Source organism: Hipposideros armiger, unplaced genomic scaffold (assembly GCF_001890085.2).
Source record: "Hipposideros armiger isolate ML-2016 unplaced genomic scaffold, ASM189008v1 scaffold_497, whole genome shotgun sequence".
Lineage (NCBI taxonomy): Eukaryota > Metazoa > Chordata > Mammalia > Chiroptera > Hipposideridae > Hipposideros > Hipposideros armiger.
The window spans coordinates 124,009-145,509 of NW_017731847.1; the positions used below are offsets into that span (position 1 = coordinate 124,009).

A 21,501-nucleotide genomic window follows, 5' to 3' on the forward strand; every position below is an offset into this window, starting at 1 on the left:
CTGATTCTTTTCCTACTCGTCAGTTAAGTTCATCTTTCCCTGATTATTCTTTCATCCCACCTCCCATTACTGACAGTACCCCTTTTCAAAACATAGCTCTCCAACAACAACTTTTCCGTATCAACTACTTCATATCAGAACTTGTCCACTTTTAATTTCAACTACTACACACCTCTGTTAGGATAAATCTGTTGTAATTTCTGCCTCTTCCCTTCTCCAGTTTTTGATCTCTGATTGCCTGACATTAGATACTTCAGGATGCTTATATACCCCTACATTTTTAAAGAAAATCAACTTTCTTAAACTTGGCCTCTTCTCTATTTACTTCATTACCTGTATGATCTGGCTATCCTTCTAGGTTTACGTTATTTAAATTTTTAATATAATTTTAATATAATTTTTCTCCATTTAATCAACAGGACCTGACAACTGTTCATTGTGTTCCTTACAATCTTACTTTTCAATCCCACAGCTATTACCATGGTCTGGGTTTTCTTCATTTCCTTCTTAAACTACCACCGTTCTCCAGCTGATCTGCCTACTTCCAGCCTACTCCCTCACTTCCATACATTTTATACATACTGCCAGTGAAGCCTCTCTCATAGAGTACACTCCCCAATTCAAGGACTTTAAATAGTTCCCCAGCACAACAAATCCAAGCTTCTCAAATCAACAGTCAGGGCCTTCTACCCCTTCAGACTGTCACTAGCAAATGTTTATGTTAAACTTTCTGAGGAGACAAGGTCCTAGAAAACCAAACGCCTTGATTTTCCACATCTGAATCAGTGCAATGCACACCATAGGTCTGTAGAGAATATAGTCCACCAGCTTCTACTTGATTTCAACTAATTTCGTCAGGCAATAGGAATATATTACTTCATCTACTATCTTCTGAACATTTTAAATTACCATGAAGATTTCATTTTTGAAAGTTGAACCCTTTTAATCTACAAAATGAAAGTGTGTACAATTTTCAGAAAATAACACCTCATAACTTTAGTGAACATTAGAGAGTACAAAGTGGTAAAATATTTTTAAGGGCGAATTTTCCAATATCTATAAAAAGTTTAAGGACAAATATCCTTTAGCCCAGCAATACCACTTCCAAGAAATTACCTGTAGATATTCTCACAGAAGCAAGCAAAATTATATGCAGAAAAATATTAAACATAACATTGTTGTAATAGTTTAAAAATGGGACAGAATTGAAATTTCCTTACTGGATTATTATTATATGTCTCCACAATGGAATATTATGCAACAATTAAAAATAAAGAAACAGCTGTGTGAACTGATATGGAAAGATGTTTAAGAATGGCATGGGGGGGCAAAGCAAGTTTTAGAACAGAATGTACATTATTCTACTTGTGTAAAGAAAATGCATATACATTTGTAAATGTGAGAAAATATCTAAGAAAAAAATATACCAAACCTTCAAGTACCTAATTCTGGAGAATGGGATTCAGGAGAAGAAACAGGGATTTTCATTTTGTGTGTGTGTGTGTCCACATATCTTTTTAAAAAAAATAATCAGTTTATTAAATTTTCACTAAAAAAGAAAGACATGGCTGAGCACAGCAAAGGCTCTTAACTTTAGATGAATATAATTGATCTTGACTATCCACAGTGCAGGAAATATGAGCTACTCAAAATGCTTAATGAGAAACTCCTCTATTCATTCAACAACTATTTATGGAATACTTACTATGTATCAGGCATTGTGCCTGCTGATACTGACATAATGGCGAACAAGGACCTCATCCCTGCTTCTAAAGAGCTTACAAAAAGGGCTCTGGTCTTCATTTTTCCTGTTTCCCCTGTAACAACTACTCCGACTTCCAGGTCTGTGTTCTCATTATGCCTATTATGCCTATCATTTCTCTCATAAAATAGATACAAATGAAAAGAATAATTATATCAAAGAAAAACAAAGGCTTTAAAATTAACTCCTAGGGCCGGCCGAGTGGCACCATGGTTAAGAACTGGCTTGGGACGCCAGAGAGCCCCCGGTTCGGATCCCACATATGAGGGCCAGTAATACTGCCCTCCACAGCTAAGATGCTGAACAACAACTCAACCTGGAGCTGGGCTGACATGAGTCGCCGGCAACAGCATAGGCTGCAGCCCCTGTGGCAGTGGGTTGCCATGGGCTACCATATGTAGCCAGCAGCCAGCGTGAGCGGCTAGCAGCCGCAGTGAGCGGCCATCCAGAAGCCAGCGACTGATCTGCCTCGCCCGGGAAGAGCGCAATGATNCAGCGACTGATCTGCCTCGCCCGGGAAGAGCGCAATGATGGTGCCAACTTGGGCCAGTGAAGCAATGTCCTCCACAACTAGACTGAAGAACAAAACTACAGCAACTTGTTTGTTCCCATCCCCCAATTCCCCAGTGCTGTTCCCATCCCCCAATTCCCCAATAAAATCTTAAAAAAAAAAATTAACTCCTATTTCCTTCATAATTAATTTAAAAAGTTATTAAAGGCACAATTTGCAGAAAGAACAGTTGAAAAAGCACACTTTCAAATCAATAAATAAGAAGTAAGCTAGATGTTAAATGAAGTTTAAGGGAAATTAAGAACGTTCAGAAAGGGAAAGAAGTGTTAAAAAGAATTTTTTCTTTTCTTCATTGATTATGTTTATTTACTTTTTGTACAATGAACATGTAATACATAGTAAGAAGAAAGTAAAAACTGTTCTTCAAAGAACCGTCTGTTGCAACAAGAATTCAGCTGCTGCATCAAGTTCAGCTCCTTATCCCCCACACCAGGCCCTTTAAGGTTGGACCCTGAGGAGACTCCTTGCTTTGTCAGCCCAAAGACCATTCCCCCGTCTGCTGGAAACAGCACTCTGGGGCTTTCCACTGGGGAACCACTCTCCTCACCTCTTGGGGTGGACCCAATCCCCAATCTTTGCCAGTCAGTGCTTTCCATATCTTTGGCCATCACAATAGTTCAGAGGTGAACACTGACCTTAACAGATCCAAACCAAAATCAATCCTGAAAAGAGGCTAATTTTAATGAGGCTATTAAAATGATTACAATTACTGACATAAAATGCAGCTGAAACTCCTAAAGATAACCTTGTAATAAACAGAATTTTCATTTATTGTAGCAGTGAAATAGTATTAAGTTACCGCTTTTATTGAAACATATACCAATGGAACAGCAACAAAAATACATTATCAGTAAATTTCCATTTTAAAGAAGCTGTTAAAACTTCATGCTTGTCTCAAAGAATAAGAATGTTGAATCCATATAAATCACACCCTGTTAAAAAAGCTAAGTATAGGAACAGTAAGAAAATACAGATTCAGGCATAGATGTTAATCACATCTCCTCTAACAGAAAATTTTTTAATAACTTCAAAAATAAAAATTCCTATGGGCAGTCTTTTCTGAGGCACCTAAAATGCCACAATACCAATGTTCTATACCTCGATGAAAAAATAATACAAAGAAAATAAAATGCCACAATATCTAAAGAAAACCACTTGAGATACATTTAACTTTTTAAATAGTTTTGATCAATTAAACATTTCAAAACTAAGAAAACTACAGAGTATATTAATAAATTACAAGGAAACCAAGTTCAACTCAATATGAGAAAATAAAACTTAACCATCAGAACTTCCTAACAGTAAAATGGGCTATCTTATAAAAGAGGGAACTCCCCCCTTCTCTGGAACTAAACTAAAACCCAAACTGTAATTCTCTGAAAATTAGGCATCCTTGAAGAATTCAACTGATGTGCCAGCTGTTTTATTTCTTGAAAGCATATAGCTGAACACATATAAGAATCTGTTGCAGTTTTTTTCTAGCATTGCACAATTTTCCTGGCATACAATGCACATACTGTATCTATTATCGTATTTAAACATCTGACAGCATTGTTATAAGAATCCATAATATTCATCTCTAAGTGCATATATAATTTTTTCAGTCTTCAAACGGCTATGGATTTCAGTAGTTCAGTATCATATATATTTTTCCACAAAGCCTAAATACAATACATTTCCTGAACTTTTAGCTTTCAGTTTCCTGTTCGTCAATGGCTACAACTCTAGAGGCAATACATAAACACACCCCAGCTATGGTATTTCCACTTTTGATAACAGTGGACATGAACTTTATATGACCAAATATAACTACAGTCCATATAAACGGTACATGGCAACTAACACAACAATAGCAGGAATTTAATAATTTACAAAAATGGAAATATAAATTATATTCCTTATATAAGAATTCATATAAGTAACCCTTTCACAACTGAGAATTCAGAAAAAGTTTCTCTCCTGAAAAACTGATAAGCTTTCTTTATCAGACAAAAGCTATGAAACCCATCCTGTTTCCTTTTTTCTCTTGCTTGCCAGGAAGCTCAGAGCTAAATTTAATGTTCAAATACAGAAATTATCTTGCCTCAGATTACTGTAAAGATTTCTTCGCACTCCCTCATCCTGCTCATTATTTCTCAAGTGATTTGTGCTTGTTTTCTAACTTTATTTTTAAAGGTCCTTGTCTTTTTTAATTTAATTATAAACTATTAAACCCTTTCAATGAATAGGTTAATATAAATTATAAAGAAATTTAACAATTTAAAAGGTTATATCTTCACATCACTGAATAATCTGTCAACTCAATCTGTTAAAATCTGTTAACCTACATTTATATAAAATGTAGATTCTAAAATGTATCTATTTTCCTCTTTTAAAGTTAATTATTTCATATAATTCATGATTTAGAAAAGCCACTGGCAAGCTTCTAAAATAAAAGAATAACACAGGATAAAAACAAATTACTAAATTTGACACACTAGATACAGAGGACTTATAATTTTAAATGTTTTTAATTTACTAACAAAATTGGTCTGGCAAAGTAACGTAACTCATAAAATATTAACTCATATAAAGTGTATTAAAAACCTTATACACTGTTATCAGCATTCTTAAGATGCAAAATAGACAACAGGTATAAAAATATTTAACTAGTTTAGAAATCTTTTAAAAAGGAAACTTAGTCACACTTCTTTAGAAATTATAGACACATACACATGAAATGTTCATATATGATAATACCGAAAAGTTTGTTACATGGAAATAAATGATATTAATAAAATGAACAAAGACAATATGAAGATGAGAAGAAACTACACCCCAAATCGAAAAATCTTGACAAAAACTAAGCAAAAATATATCATGAATTAAACAAAGAAAATCTAGAACATAATCATTTTAAAAATAGAAAAGAAAAATGAATATTTTATAACAAGGACTATATAAGAATGCATAACATAATACTAAAGCTCTCTACTTCTAGGAGCCACAAATAAAAAACAGAAAATAAATGATAATAAATGGAACAAGATAGCCAAATTTATGTAATGGAAGTGACAAAAAACCAATTTCCCCTTTCTCGCTCAACATATGAGAATTGCAGGGCCTATACCTATGGAAGTTAAATTACAAAAATCTTAATATTCTAAGAATGAAGTTAACAGCAAAATTTATTATTATATAAATTTAGAAGAAAAGGCTAGCAACCACTCATAAATATACAGTTTAACAGATTTCTTTCAAACAACAATAAAACAATTCCAAATAAGAAAACATTTAAAGAGTAGAAACAGAAAATCCTATATATTATATGAAGAAAGGGGCTAAGAAAAATCTACACACACACCCACAAATTCAGACCTCAAAAAAAATCCAAAACTAGGTATTTTTTAAGTATTTCTCTTCCCTCCTAATAATATAAATAGTGGGTAAAATCTGTTATAAAGAGTAATCATTCAAATACAAAAGAAGTTGCAGATCATAAGAGAGAGAAAAAAATCTCCTTCTCCCCTTAGAAAAACGAAGACAGGAAAAAAAGAAACCAAGCTATGGGAAATATAAATAAGTGATCTACTACAAAGCATTGAGGACATGGAATTTTTTTTTTTTTGTATAGACATTTGTGGGTTATACAATTCAACTTCATAGTGCTTTAAGATCATAAAGAAAAATTAGTATTTCAGTAAAAATGAAGTTTGTTTCTTTTTTTTTAAGAATATGGCAGGATGAACAGAGGTCTGGAGCATTTTTATGTAACACATGCCACTTTTTCTTTCTTTAATCATGGGAAAAAATATAGAACATGATTACCAGTTGCAAAATGATTTCATGGTAAAATTATGCTTAATGTGACTAAAAACTATTGTACACCATGCAAATTTTCAAAATGTAGGGAGGGTATCTTGCCAAAATTAAAACAATACATTTCAAAAGAAGTAAAGTGTTGTGATAGTGATTTGGTAATTAGGAACTGACATTATTTATAAATGAGAAAAAATAACCTGCTCTGTAAAAAGGGAGGGGAGTATTTATTGAACAACTAGAATAACCAGATCCTAAGCTTAGGGCTTTACAGATATTCTATCACATTGCATCTAGGTAGGAAAACAATGTAAAAGGAAACAATGTTTAAATAAGTTTCTCACCAGTATGTGTGCCATATATTTCAATGTTAAGAGACTGAAGAAGATGTAAACTTAGAGACTACTGTAACGGTACAAGTATAGGGTCTGGGGCTATTGTACAGGTAAAAGTACAATAGTTCCCATTTTTTTATGCTAATCCTACTGTTCTATCAATCACTCTGTAAAAGACCCTGTGTACAACCATGATAGACACAAAAGTCCACTTTGAGAATGCTATTTATGTTTACAATACTATTACATTTATAATTTACAACTCTAAAAATGAAAGAAAGAAACCATTTCTTCTTAAAGCAAATTTTGGAACCTTAGTTTTAAATGTTACTTTAAGAATAGTAATGCTCGTCCAAGAAATGTAATCATGGGCTTCTCATTAAGAAGAGTGAATTATTATGTCATTATTCCTGGTGATAGAATTATTTTTTATCTTGCAGTTTAATAGTAGTAGTAGGAAAAAATATTGGTAGTACTACTGTAATTCCCACCCAGGTGGTTGAAAATCACACTAGGATGACAGTGAAAAACAGCCCTCTTTTAACTCTCAAAGACAAGCCTGATCATTAATTAGCTGTGGAGCTTGAGCATGTATGTGACTACTTTCTCTGGACCTCAATGTCCTCACCTGTAAATCAAGATGGCTGGACTAGAGGGTATTTCCCTCCCTTTACTCTCCCCAGCTGTTTCCACATTATGACTTTGGTGAGTTAGGATCTGGATGGGATTTTCAAGGACAGAGAGGAAAACAGTAGCAGAAACCCACTAAACTGGAGAAAAGAAATGGACACACTTACAAAAAGAAATGGACAAATTAGAGATGGAAAGAAATCATGAGTTTCATTGTTAAAATTAGTTTGAATAGAAGTTTTAGTTATACTGAAGTCAGGAAAGATAGTGAGAAATGCTAGAGATACAGACCTAGAAATGTTCTCTGTAACACACAAGAATGCTTCACAAACAACCCAAGAAATCCTCCTAAATTTCCTCAGTACATATGGAAAAGATGTCATACTCCCTGGCTTAATCATTCATAATTCTGCTCTGACATAATCAATTACTATTTTCCAACAGGTTATTCCCTTCGGCAATTTGGCTTCATCATTTCAAACAATTCCAGGATTATCTCCTCTTCATTATCACTCAATATTCTCTCTGAAATACACTGCCCTTTTTTCAACTTATAATAATAATTTATCACGCTCTCACCAAGTTTGAGGCACATGCTAAGTGCCTGACATGTATTAACTCATTTAATTCTCTCAATGATCCTAGGAGGGAGGTTAAATAAATAGTTTAAGATATACAGTAGCAGAGCTATTGTAGGTTCCAATACACGCAGTCTGACTCCAAGGAGCCTGTTCTCTTAACTTGCTAACTAGTCCTTCAAAGCTCAGGTCAAGTTCTGTCGACTTCCTGAAGTTCTCATCTGCTTAGCAATTATTCCTGCCTCTTGAGTCCTTAAGGTAACCACTCATTTGCCACTTACCATGGGACCTACATAGTTGTTTCTTTTATGGATATATTCTATCTTTTCTAAGAACAGAATCTTGTCTTATTCTGTAATAACACTATTTAGAACCTAACAGAACTTAGTATCTGGAACACAGAAGTGCTTATTGGGTTGTCGGAAATGTCATGATGTATTTATTTTTTCTATGTTTTTCACTGCAAAAATGCATCATGACTTTTCCGGCAACCCAATATCAATGAGACTATAATAGCATTTAATACTTATTGAAGACACATACCAGGCTCTAGGCTAAGTGCCTTATATGCATTGTCTTATTCAGTCCTCACAACAACCCTGAGGTAGGTATTAATACTGCCCCTCCCTAGTATTATAGATGAGGAAACTGAGGCTTAGAAAAGCTAAATAGTTGTCCAATATCACCAAGTGGTAGTGACAGTCTTACTTCAAGTCTTAAGAGTCTGTACCATCCTCTAGTCTCCAGTCTGCCATAAAACACCATGAAGAATCAGTCCTAAAAATTCAGTTCAAGTTGTACTTTCTCTTTAGCACTATGCTAAACACTAAGCATTCAGAATTAGAGGTACAGCTGTTGCCCTCAACAAACTCACAGTCCATTAGGCTTCAGGACCAAACTTCGATACTACTAGAAGAGTCACCATTGTCAAAACTTAAAATATTTTAACTTATATCTTAAATCAAAACATCCTTGGAAACTCTCTTCCACACCATTCTCCTCTCTTCCACTCCCCCATCCCTTTTACCCTAGGACTCATCTCTCTAGTTTCTGTACCAGAGAGTAGAAAGGTCCCGTTAATCCTAACATCTATTAGGATGTTTAAATTTTATTTAGTAATAGATCAGATTCAGGGGTCCATTTGATGAATTCCATGTCCATAATGAAATATGGGCCATGAAGGATAGCTAGAAAAAAGCAAAGGCAAGGAGAAGCAATTAAAAGAGGGATACGAAATTCACACTGTAAAGCAAAGAAAATTTTTTTTAAAAAAAGAAAAGAATAAAAAAGGCAGGAAAATGGACACAAATAGAATGTAAAAGTAAGAGTCCAGAATAAATTCAGTGGAAACACACAGATAAATGAAAACACTAAAACCTAATTCATTTTATGAATGCTGACTTCAATTCTTTTCCTAACCTCCAGTGGAAACCAAATATGTATATAAAACAGCCACTTAAAAAACATAAACTAGGGGCCAGCCGAGTGGTGCGCTGGTTAAGAGTTGGCTTGGGACACTCTGAGCAGCAGGGCCCGGGTTCGGATCCCACATATGAGGGCCAGTGACATTGCCCTCTACAACTAAGATGGTGAACAACAGCTCGACCTGGAACTAGGCTGCCGTGAGTCGCCGGCAATGGCATATGCTGCCGTGGAGCTGCCGTGGGCTGCCGTGAGCTATTGTGAGTGGCTGGCAGCCAGCGTGAGCGGCCGGCAGCTGGCGTGAACTGGCGTGAACTGCCGTGAGCGGCTGTCCAATGGCTGGCCGAGTAATCTGCCTCAGCCGGGAAGAGCTCAATGATCATAATACCAACATGGGCCAGTGAAGTGACGTCCTCCACAACTAGACTGAAGAGCAAAAGGACAGCAATTTTCTGTTACCCTCCTCCAATTCCCCAGTGAAATCTTTAAAAAAAAAAAGACTTAAAAAAAAAACAAAACTAGGAACAGTACATAGTATATACATTTGGAGTTTTTTCCCTGAGAAAACACTCATTTTAGAATTTCAGAACTGCAGAGACCTTAAAACACTATCTAATCCAACCCTTTCGTTTTACAATTAAAATAAGGCTCAGAAAGGCTAAATAAATTAATTGCCCAAGATTAGATAGTTACTTAGTAGCAACACTCCTGAATCACAGCCTGTTAGATTCCTAACAGTCTATTCCCACCACACTAGGCTTCCTAGAAATGGTGTATTTTTCTCCTCCATTTTTTGCTCTTAACCATTATATTAATTTCTGCATAAGCATCTCAGAATCCCCATATTATTCCTAGTTCCCATAAGAGAAAATAATCAGATATTCTGGATTATATAAAACAAATAACTTATTCCTGAAATCATTAATCTTAAATTGCATCTTGATTCCTACCAGGAAGAAATGCAAACATTCAGAAGAGCAGAAGGATGAAAGATCTCCATAAGCTGACCAAAAGCAAGCGAAGTTCATAACTACAATCCCTCTGGAAAGGTATCAGGCCCCAAACTCCTGGAGGCTAGATGATGGCTAGTGGGAAGTACAATGGATGTCACCTATTTTCCCTTTGTAGTTTAGAGCCTCCCAAATAACCTCAGGCTCCTATCTTTCTGATACATGTCAGTTCCAGGAGCCTGTAAAGAAAAGGGAAAGTAATGAAATAGAGTATCATGTCACTTTCACAAGCTGGCTTTTTGGTGGGAGCTATCTTGGCCAGGAAATATGGGACAAGGGATGGGAGAAGAGTTCTAAGGTAAACCCACGGACCTGTACTATTAGCCAGGAAAACACTAGGAAGTCCTGAGAATATGTTGTAATATACTCAGTATTTCCCCCACTGCAAAGCACTTTCAGATATTCTGGGCTGGAAGGAACTCATCCCGGGCCATTTCTGTTGTCTAATAAAGTCTGCTGTTTACATTCCTTGATATACTGTGGGCCCTGCCAGCCACCATTCACCAGGTTATTTGAGCTGAGTGATTTGGAAATCACCTACAGTAGTACCCCTTTATCCATGGTTTTGCTTTCTGCAATTTCAGTTACCCCCAGGAAACGGAAAGTTCCATAAGCAAACAATTCATCAGTCTTAAATTACGCGCCATTCTGAGTACCATGACGAAATCTCGCACCATCTGCTGCATCCCACCCAGGACGTGAATCATCCCTTTGTCCAGCTTATCCACACTGTACATGCTACTCACACGTTAGTCACTTACTGGCCGTCTAGGTATGGCAGTATTTGTGTTCAAGTCACCCTTTCTTTTACTTAATAATAGCACCAAAGCACAAAGGTAGCGATGCTGGCAATTCGGGTGTGCCAAAAGGAAACTAAAGGGCTTCAAGTGAGGTGAGTACAGTACAGTAAGATATTTTGAGAGACCACATTCATACAACTTTTATTAGTTATTGATAATTGTTTTATTATTAGTTGTGAATCTCTTACTGTGCTTACTTTATAAATTAAACTTTATCATAAATATGTATGTATAGGAAAAACATAGTCTACATAGGGGTCAATACTATCCATGGTTTCCGGCATCCAATACTATTCTATACGTCATGGAATGTATCCCATGTGGAAAAGGGGATACTACTATGTTATTACCCTGGTTTAAATACAGTGAGAATATATACCTTAAACATGACTGAAGACCTTTCTGGAAGGGAAGAAAATGCTCTATTTCACTTTAGAAACATAGCTTAACTTTTATATGTATGAAGTTCATTATAAATTGAGGATAACTTCCTGTTTTAACATGTTAACCTAATTAATTAGGACAAATATAGAAATGAAAAAACAAAAAGATACAAAGAGACATTTTAAAGTTAGAAACAAAGTGATTTAGTGACTCATTGAGTTTAAGAAGTAAAGGAAGAGTAAAAAATGACCAGTAAGAACAATGGAGTCATTAACAGCTAAAGAGGAAAAGTCAGGAAGAGAAGCTTTTTTTTTTTTTAAACTGGGGGGTGGGGAAGAGGTGTTGGGTGTGCAGCTGCTATAGAAATGGTATTTAAGCATATTTAATTTCAAGAGCTAGGTGAAAATTGGAGCCTCAAATTTGGAAGGCCTCAAATTTAGACAGAAGATATAGATTTGGGACCTAAAAGCTCAGCAAAAACTGAGTTTTTAGAGAAAGAGAAGGTAAGAAAAAAAAATTTCAAATAGTACTTTCTTCTAGACAGAATATTTCAATTAATTTATTCTAAATGAAAAGCTAAAAAATTAATCTTTCTTTTCCAGGCTATGAATTGACAGAAAGCAGCTAAGGAAAAAATTATTTCATAATTACCACTTGTCCAAAGTCAAATCTCTGAGCTAAAATACACTGCTTTTAAAGTTTCTCTATTTATAACAAAACTTTTGAAAAAAATGCGAGAAAATTTGGTGCACCAATACTACTACTATTGCACAATGTTTGTGAGACTTTAATAGTTTAAAAAGCACATTAACCAAAATTTTGATAATTAATAAATCTGGAGAATAGGTACATGGACGTTCATTATACTATGCTTTCCAGTTCTGTGTAGTTTGAAACTTCTATAATAAAAAGTCTAAAAAAGGCTACCTACAGATATTTTAAAAATTCTATCTGCAGTTAAGGCTTCACAACTTGAAAACACAATTCTAACAGATAAAAACTTTTCAAATATGTTATTAATTCTCGATGAGCCAAGGAAATTTAGTGTGTATGAAAGGGAGAAAAGGCCCCATCATTTCAGAGGAACATAAATATGTTCATTAACTGGAAAAAGTTAGTCCTTTTATCCAAGTTGGTTGATGTTGGACATTTTGTCATTTTTCTCTTCAACAAACATATTTTTATTGAAGAAAAATATATGGGTCATATAAATGTATGGTTTGGGTTAGTAAAAGCAAAATAGATGTTTATCCCCAATATCAATGATTAATTTGTTGAATCTGCTGGCTAGTCCTATTACTTCAAACATCTTCCATTCTAGTAAATAACCAAATAAACAACTTCCTTATATAGATGCAAAAAAAAAATTTTTTTTAATGAACCAATATCCATAAATTGTATTTAACCCTAAATTGTAAAGAACATATATTTTAAATTACATAAAATAATAGAGGGAAAAGTTGAATGTTTTTAAAATTATAGTCTAAGCTATGATTTAAATAGATATAATTTAAATCAAATCACTCTACTGAGACTATGGAAGCACTAACACTAATAGAGAGCAGCAAATCCACCACTTATATTTACAGTGTAACAATGATCAAGAATAGTTTACATGATTTACAAGCTAAACCAATCCTTCCTCCCTATGACAAATAGCACCACCCAAAATGACATTTGCTTGCCTCCTGACTGGTAAAGACTTTGACAATAAAGACTGTAAATGTCTGTGCAAAACGTAGCACACTGTAGCCGTGCAACTCTTTTAACAGAAATAATCACCACCTTCAATTCCCAGAAAGCTATTGCTAGCTGTCAGTCTCATTCCCTAGGAGACATGGACAGGATAACAAAGCAAGGTTTCCTTGCTGGCAATCCTGCCTTGAATAATTTTCAGTATCCTGTTTCTTCTAACAGAAATATGTCATCATGCAACTTCAGAAAGCAGCAGCATAAATACATATATGTAGAAACAAAAGACTGTCAGTGATTCTCTTTTTTTACATCATTAATTCTAAACAGAGGTTATTTCACATTTTGCAGATAATAAGATCATTCTATCTTCAACAAATTTTGTAGCTTTCTTCCCTTCTAAAGTAAAAATTACATACTATAAGATGCACAGATCTTAGTACTCAGTTCAATAAGTTTGAACAAATGTACATACCAACAATTGGTGAATCTGGACATTCCTTATTTTTACTACAAGATTAATACAAGATTATACTAATCTTGTACCTTTTTCGCAAGTTAAACACTGTATGAAAATAAACAGTTACCAAAAGTATACACTTGAATTATCATCACCCAAATCAAGCTATAGAATATTTCCATCTCCCTAGAAAGTTCCCTTTTGCCCCTTTCCTGTCAACCACAGCCCTTACCCAGAAACCACTGACCTGATTTCTATCACCATACCTAGGTCTTGCCTCTTCTTATATTTTTTATAAATGGTATAATTTGGTACATATTTGTATCTGGCTTCTCTCTTTTTTTTTTTTTTTTTAAGATTTTTATTGGGGAGTTGGGGGAGGGTAACAGTGTTGGGGAATTGGGGAGGGAGATCAGCCAAGTTGTTGTTCTTCAGTCTTCATTGTGGAGGGCGCCAGTCGCCATCTGGCTTCCCATTGTCGGCAGCTAGAGGCCTCTAAGCTCAAGGTGCTGTGTTCAGTGTTAGTTGCGGATGGGCATAGCCCACCATCAAAGAGGCAATCTTGTTACACCAGCTGAGCCATCCTGCTACCTGTTGGCAGCTCAGCAAAAGCTCAGCTTGGGCACAGTGTCACTGGCCCATGTGGGACTCGAACTGGTGGTTCTGTTGCTCAGAGCTCACACTCTTAAGCCAACTCTTAACCAACTGAGCCACTCGGCCAGCCCTGTCTGGCTTCTCTTAATCTGAATAATATTTCTGAGATTCATATATGTTGTTATGTGAATCAGTACTTGATTCCCATTATGAAAAAAGCTGCTATGAACATTTTGTATCAGTTTTTCTGTGGACATGTACTTTATTCCTCTTGGTGCAATGAGATTTTTAAAAGGGGCAGGTGATTCACATTACTATAAACATGGGAAGTCATATAGTATACACAGACATATATATGCATATACACATATAGCAAATATATATATAAAATGCAAAAAAATAGGTATTTTATCTATCTGTGTGTGCGTGTGTGTATGTGTGTGTGTGTATAGTTGATCCTTGAACAACACAGGTTTGAATTATGCGGGTCCACTTATATGTGGATTTTTTTCAATACAGTAAATGTATTTCCTCTTCCTTATGATTTTCTTAATAACATTTTTTCTCCACTTACTTTACTGTAAGAATACAGTATATAATATTTATATTTATAACACAGAAAATATGTTTCAATCGACTGTTTATGTTATTGGTAAGGCTTCTGGTCAAAGGCAGGCTATTAGTATAGTCAGCTCTCCCCATTTGTGGATTCCCAACCACAAACTGAAAATACTGTTTTGGATCTATGGTTGATGGATGCGAAACCCACGGATGCAAAACCCACAGATAGTTAAGTTTTGGGGGAATCAAAAGTTATATGAGGATTTTCAACTGCATGGGGGTCAGCTCCACTAACCCCCATGTTGTGCAAGGGTCAACTGTACACATATGCATACATATACATATATAAATGAATATATTCTGAGAAGTCCACTGAGGAACAAAAATATATTAAAAGAACTTATAAAGTTCATTGCGAAAATAAATTTAAGATGGAAAAGATGACCATCTCAATTTTTCTTAATAAGTACTATGTTTTAACCTAAGAATAATTCAAAAGAGAAACAAATTTCTCTTCATGTAAGTTATCCTGTTCTGTTTCAATGAAATACCTTCTGCTCAGGGCTGGCCGAGTGGCTCAGTTGGTTAAGAGCTCGCTCAAGAGTTTGAGCTCTGAGCAACAGCAGTTCGATGCCCGGCCAGAGCTGAGCTGCCACTAGGTAGCAGGATGGCTCAGCTAAAAAAAAAATCAAACGAAATACCTTCTCCTCATCACAAATCCCTTCCCAAACCAGAATTTCAGAACATTAAACGTTATCATACACCATGTAATAATTTTTAAGCTAGGGGCAAAATCTAAAATGTGTTAAGATTACAAGATTTTCATTGTCTTGCTTTTTAAAAAAAGTTAAACATGGAAATAATTTCACTGGTTAATATTTAACATGGGTAAAGACCATTCCATCTTCATTCAGAATATATTCCCATAAAGACTCAATCTCTAGGGTGTTTTCTCCATTCCAAAAATTTACTGCAGCATTAACTCTGTGATAGAGACATTTTGACTTTCAAATTCCACTGTGTAGTTTTCAGCTGTCAGTAGAGGAAGTTTTTTTAATTTACAGAGGTAGAAACATTAATAAACATGCACACAAATTTTATTTTTGAAGAGATCAAAATAAAATTCCCAATCCTGCCTTTGATAATCAGATGGTCATTTTCAGGGCACTAGGAGTGGCTCCTCATTTAATATCATCTATAAATTGCAAAGACGGAGGCAGAATATTACAAATGGCTCCAGAAATTAGCAAATACCTGCTATAGGAAGGGTTTGCAAATACAAAAGGAAAAAAACAACAACCCTCTTCTAGTCTTTGATCTTTCATCATCTTTTATTTCTTCTTCCAAAAAATGAGCAATTTCAAAAACATACAATTTAAATGTACATTTTTAATCTTAAAAAACATTCTTAGTATTTGGAAGTTCCCTAACTTTTACAGATGTGTAAATGTTTACTTTAAAAACCCATTTTTACACTCTGAAAATACATCATTTTCATTTTCCTAATAAATGTACTTTATAAAAGAAAACAGCCTTAATTAAGTATTACAAAAATGACAGCAGCTCCAAACAGCTATAATCCCCATCTTACTTTCAATATCTTTTGCCTGGCTGTTTGAAACAACTAAAAGAAAATTTTTTGTTATTTTTAAAGTGTTTCTCTTCCAGACCAAGGGTAGAAAACAAGTATACCAATTGTGTAGGCCCCATATTCCCTCTGATGATCCTTCACTTTCATTAACCAGGTGTTTCTTAAAAGACTAGAAAGTAAATACTAAATTAAGCATAAAATGAACTTGACACATTTAAGGACTACAGTCTTACAGGTTTAAGTTTCAGCTGAGTGCAGGTGAATTCTCATCATGACAAATTATGAGGTGCAAATTATTTTGAGTACATGAATTTGTTTCAAATAGTGCTAAAATATCCTTAGTAACCTGTTAGCTACACAGATTACAATTACAAGGGTACGTTAGGCCCTACTATAAATTATTTTAACCTGTCTCATTTAGCAAAACTCTTTTTTTACACAATAAATGCACATCTTATTTGCAAATTAAATCATACTTAAGTGACTATTGTTTTTAAATCAATAGTTATGTGATTTACATACCAATGTCCACCTAATTGCTGATGTGTAGACTTAATTTTCTTTATGCTTTGGGGAATTAATGTCAGAAGTTAAAAATGCACTATAGAAAAATTCAGAAACGTAAAATAACAAAAAAGCAAAATCTAATTAATAATCAGCTTAGTTAGAAAGTCCAAATAGTTTCAGAATTATAAAATATATATTTTAACTGTTCAGCATTAAATAATTACAGAATTTCATGTGCCAAAATATATATAATATAGATTCTTCTTTAGGAATTGTGAAAATTATATTAAAGGCCTACAGTAGATATTGCTAACGTCAGGTATAACATGCATATTACTGTTAAATGAAGCAGTATTAATGTCTAACAGTGTCATGTGATTTAGCCTCAAATTTAATTGTTTTAAATATGTCTTTGTTTTGTGTGTGTGGCTTTATTCATTAAAAAATATTTGCCCACCCCAAACTCAAAAGGAGCCACACCTGAGGGTAAATGGCCTAAAAATACTCCCAAGGTTAATTGTGTAGATGTGAGAATTCAACTTATGCTTAATTTTGAAACTGAAATGTGGTTGATAATTTTATGATATGGTCTACCACAAATTAAAATGGATAAAAATTGGCAAATAAAATATCTAAAAACTGAATTTGCAAATGGGCTTTTAATTATAAAAGGCACTTTAATAGTTAAAGTTCCTAAAATATACTTTTGTGTAAATAAAACTATGAAATATAACTTCAATTTATGATGTGGATACAGTTAAGCATCATCATAGGAAAAAGATAATAAAATTTCTAATTACAAATAGTAGTTAAACTATATTTCTATACACTTTAAAGAGCAGTTATATAAATCATCCATAACAATGAGAGCTCCAGTCTTATAAGATTCCTTACAACTATTTATATAGAATAAAACCCACCCTACATGAAGACCAGCCACCATTCAACCAATCTACCCTCACTAAGGGTCAAAAAGCCAACTCAGCTTTTAATAGCAATAACTTCTGCAGCTATAGAAAGAGGATGTTCTTTCAACTCTAGACTGATTCCTTTAAGCTAAGAAACCTTTAGGAAACTAAAAATAACCCAAGATATCTATTCTTTCCCAATCCAAGAATAAACAGAAAAATGAAGATTTAGTTAGTTGCCTAATCCAATATTTTTTAAGTTTTTTATGTTGAACTGGTTAAAATTATGTTTTAAAATAAGACATTCAAGAGGTGGTGGTAAAAGAGGGTAAAGGGGGTCAAATATATGGTGATGGAAGAACTGACTCTGGGTTGTGAACACACAACGCAACATACAGATGATGTATTATAGAATTGTACACTTGAAACCTATATAATTTTACTAACCAATGCCACCCCAATAAATTTAATAAAAATTTAAAAATAAACAAAAAATAATAAGACATCCATCCCAAATTCCCAAAAACTTAAAAAAAAATTGAAAGATTCAAAAACATACTTGTTTTATTAAATGTTGGAAAGATGAAACACATAACATATAAGCCTGTTATTTTAGAGAAATAAAACATTTTATAAAGGCCATCTTTGAGTATTACTTTTTTTAATCCCAAAGAGTCACAACAAGCCTCTTGGTTAAAGAATTCAGCTTTAAATGTTGCTACTAATTATCTAGGTAAATAAGTAAAATTATCATTCAATGAAACACTAATATGGTGGCATAATTAATCAAAATTGTAACTTTGTTCTTAAGATGTTAAACTTACATCTACTATGTATAAATCATATCCAATACAAATATAAGATACATTAGAAAAAAATGAGTAAAGTCGCTTCTCACAAATGAATGTTAATAACCCTAATTTAAAATACATATATTTTATATTTAAAAAAATAATTATGATATATTATTTTGAAATGTATTTTTCTGTAGATGCCCTAAATTGGTCAGGGCCATAATAGCAGATTGCTAAATGGAAGTCAGGAAAGAGACAAACAGAAAATAAGTGAAAGTACGACAAGAAAAATTTCCCACAAGAATAATTTTTTAAGTCTATTCTTGAATTTTGATTCAAACAGCAAGAGGAAAATCTACATAATTCTCGAAAGTATTAATAAAAACCCTTGGGTTGGAGGGGGGGGCGCGGAACTCCACCGACCATTAAAAATAACCAAAATGTTGCCTTAACTTTTCCCTTGTCCACAATCTAACAAAATGGGAAGGCAATGAAAATAAACACTCCTATCTACCCTAAGAGAGGCAAAGAAAGCTCCCATTCAGTGCTAAGCCTTATTCCACTGGAAAACATACTCCTGAAAAGTAAATCCAAAACCACGAGCTCAAACTGCTTCATGCAGAATTTACTGAATGGCGGCCAAACGTTGTACACGCTGTCCTGAACCACACTGAAGGATATCTAGAGTTCTGCGTTCTCCATTTACAACTTGTACCTTACTATGCTTTCGCCACCACTGCAGAAACCGATTTTTTTTTAAATGAGGTTAAAATGTTCCTCCTGGCTCGTCAATCGAAAGAGGTCAATCTACACGCTGACCATCCCCCCCCCCACACACACACACACCAATTTTTCTTTTTTAATCAACACTGAGTTTGACTCCTCCAGTCGCCAGCACACCTTTTTAGACATCAGTAAGGGGGAAGGCGTTACAACGTCCCGGGAGCGAACGGAATGAATAAGGAGCCCTAAAACAACTTTTAACTGGCTTTCAGCTGGCACTAGAATAATCACCTGTTAGAATGGGCGCTGCGCTAGCACCCTCCAAGAGCGCCCGAGAGCGGGGATGCTGTTCCCAGTCACTTCTCCCAGGGCGGCAGGTGAAGGCGGTGAACGCGCATCCACACCCACCGCCCGGGGAGCGCAAACCTAAGCGAGGAGCGCAGCAGCCGGACACTCCGTTATCCTCACCCTCCACGGGCCCCCGCCAGGTGAGCGAAGCTCCATTGCGCCCTCGGCGTCCCGGCGCACGGCTCACCCCTGCTCGACTTCTCCGGCTGCCCGGGCCCGGAAAGGCGAAGTTTCTCTCCCGCCCGCGGCCGGGGCTGCTCACGCGCCGTCAGCTCTGGGCGGCTGCGGTCACCAGCGCCGGGCCTCGGGCGAGTCGGGGACCGCTGACAGGAGCCGAAGCCGGGACCTGTCAACCCCGGCGGGAAACAAAAGCCGGGTGAGGACGAGCAGGCGCGACCAGCCTCGCCTCCGCGAGGGGGAGCGCGGCGGGGAGGGGAGCGGCTCCAGTTGCCGCCCGGCTCCGCGCCTCCCGGAGGGAGCAACGGCCCCACGGCCCGGCGTGGCGCAAGGGGCCCCGCAGTGGGGCTGGGGGCCTTCGGCGCGCTGGCCTCAAGGCTTCTCTGGCCCCGCTCGCCCGGACACGCTGCTCCCCGGTCGGGGAGCCGCGTGAGGGGGCGGGGAGGTGGCACGGCGGCGGCCAGACCGCGAAAGAGGGGATTCGGCTCCCCGGGCGCCGCAGCTGCCCGCCCTATCCCTGCGGCCATGGCGCCGATACCTGTCGCAGCAGCTGCTTGTCGGTTCCGTCTCTCTCCGCCTCACCCGCGCCGCCACTCGCCCCTCAGCCCGCCCAGCAGGCCGCCCGCGCGCCGGACGCCGCAGCCCGAGACTGGCAGCGCCCGCGAGCCGGCCGAATCCCCGGGGCAGCGCCCGGCACAGTCCCGCCCCTGCCTGCCGCAGGACCCGCCTTCCATTGGGCTCTGGAGCTGTCAGTCCGCCCCCAAAAGGCGCGCGGGCTGTCGCTCTACTTGTTCGGATTGGTGGCCGCGCGCCGTCCATGCAAATAAGGCCCCGCCCCCGTCCATTTGCACCTCCGCCTTAGTGTAACCTCCGCCTCTTCACGCCAGCCCACGTGTCTGGCCCTAGCCCTTTGTGGGGGCGGGAGGGAAGGGTTGGAGGAAACTGACCGACGCCCACCCCCAACACACATACACCATCCCCTGTCTCCAGAGAAAGTAATGCCAGAACAAGCTAGTTGACTTCACATCCGAATAGTCTCTCTCTGAAAGCTCTGCCCTCCTATCTGTCCACCCGGCCTGCCGGGAGGATGGAGAGGGACAGGCCAGGCTGTTGTGTCAGATGAGCAGGCTAGGTTAGCCCCAGGAAGCAACCCCAGGAAGTCAATGTTGCCGAGTTGGGACTGGGAAAATCCCATCTCCAGAACCAATGTAGACATAGCACTTCCCTCTGACACTCAGTGACTGTGAAGACTACCTTTACCCATGGCTTTCTACCTTTCAAACATGAGGTCGCAGGCGACTGCGACAGCAAAGAACCTTAAGAAATGTTTGTGTTCTCTATCACCACCCCTCTCCCAAAGGGAGGCCTGCTGAGCAAACTCAGCTTCAAGAGGGGCCCAGGGCCCTCCAAGTAGGTGGCCACCCCTCAGTTGCTCCCATAGAGATTCCTGGGCCTTGGGGAATAACTAGATCAAACCCCTCGTTTTTTGAGGAGACAAAAACCTTGAGCCCCATAGCAATGAGTCTTCATAGTTACCTATGGAAACCTAATGTCTCATAGCCAGATTAGAAGTCACATCTCCTAGCTCCAAATCTGCTCTCTGCACTGTACCACGTTGGTCATTTAGATATTTACAAAGAAAGAGCCACTTCTACAAATCATCCCTGCCTTCAAGAGGTGGTGTCTGTAGGAAAGACGATTACAGCCAACACCGAAACCTCCTCAAGGGCAAGGGCCCTGTCTCAGTGCCCAGGAGCTTCCCTTTTTACCAGATGCCTGGGAAAGTCACTGAAACAATTTATTCGTACATTAATTCGGCAAGACAATGGTGATTAAAACTACACTGCATTCTATCA

General features: G+C 37.1%; 1 protein-coding gene across 7 annotated transcripts in view; it reads right to left on the reverse strand.

Moving 5' to 3' along the window:
- Window positions 1–20,300, reverse strand: part of FKBP5 (FKBP prolyl isomerase 5) — a 93,274-nt gene extending 72,974 nt beyond the window's left edge. For 3 of the 7 annotated variants that reach the window (XM_019667457.1, XM_019667461.1, XM_019667459.1), the window contains exon 1: window positions 20,184–20,299. The gene's annotated coding sequence lies outside the window, so the exon portion shown is untranslated. The other 4 variants (XM_019667463.1, XM_019667460.1, XM_019667458.1 and 1 more) reach the window with 3 other exon arrangements.
- Between the last annotated feature and the right edge of the window lie 1,201 nt (window positions 20,301–21,501).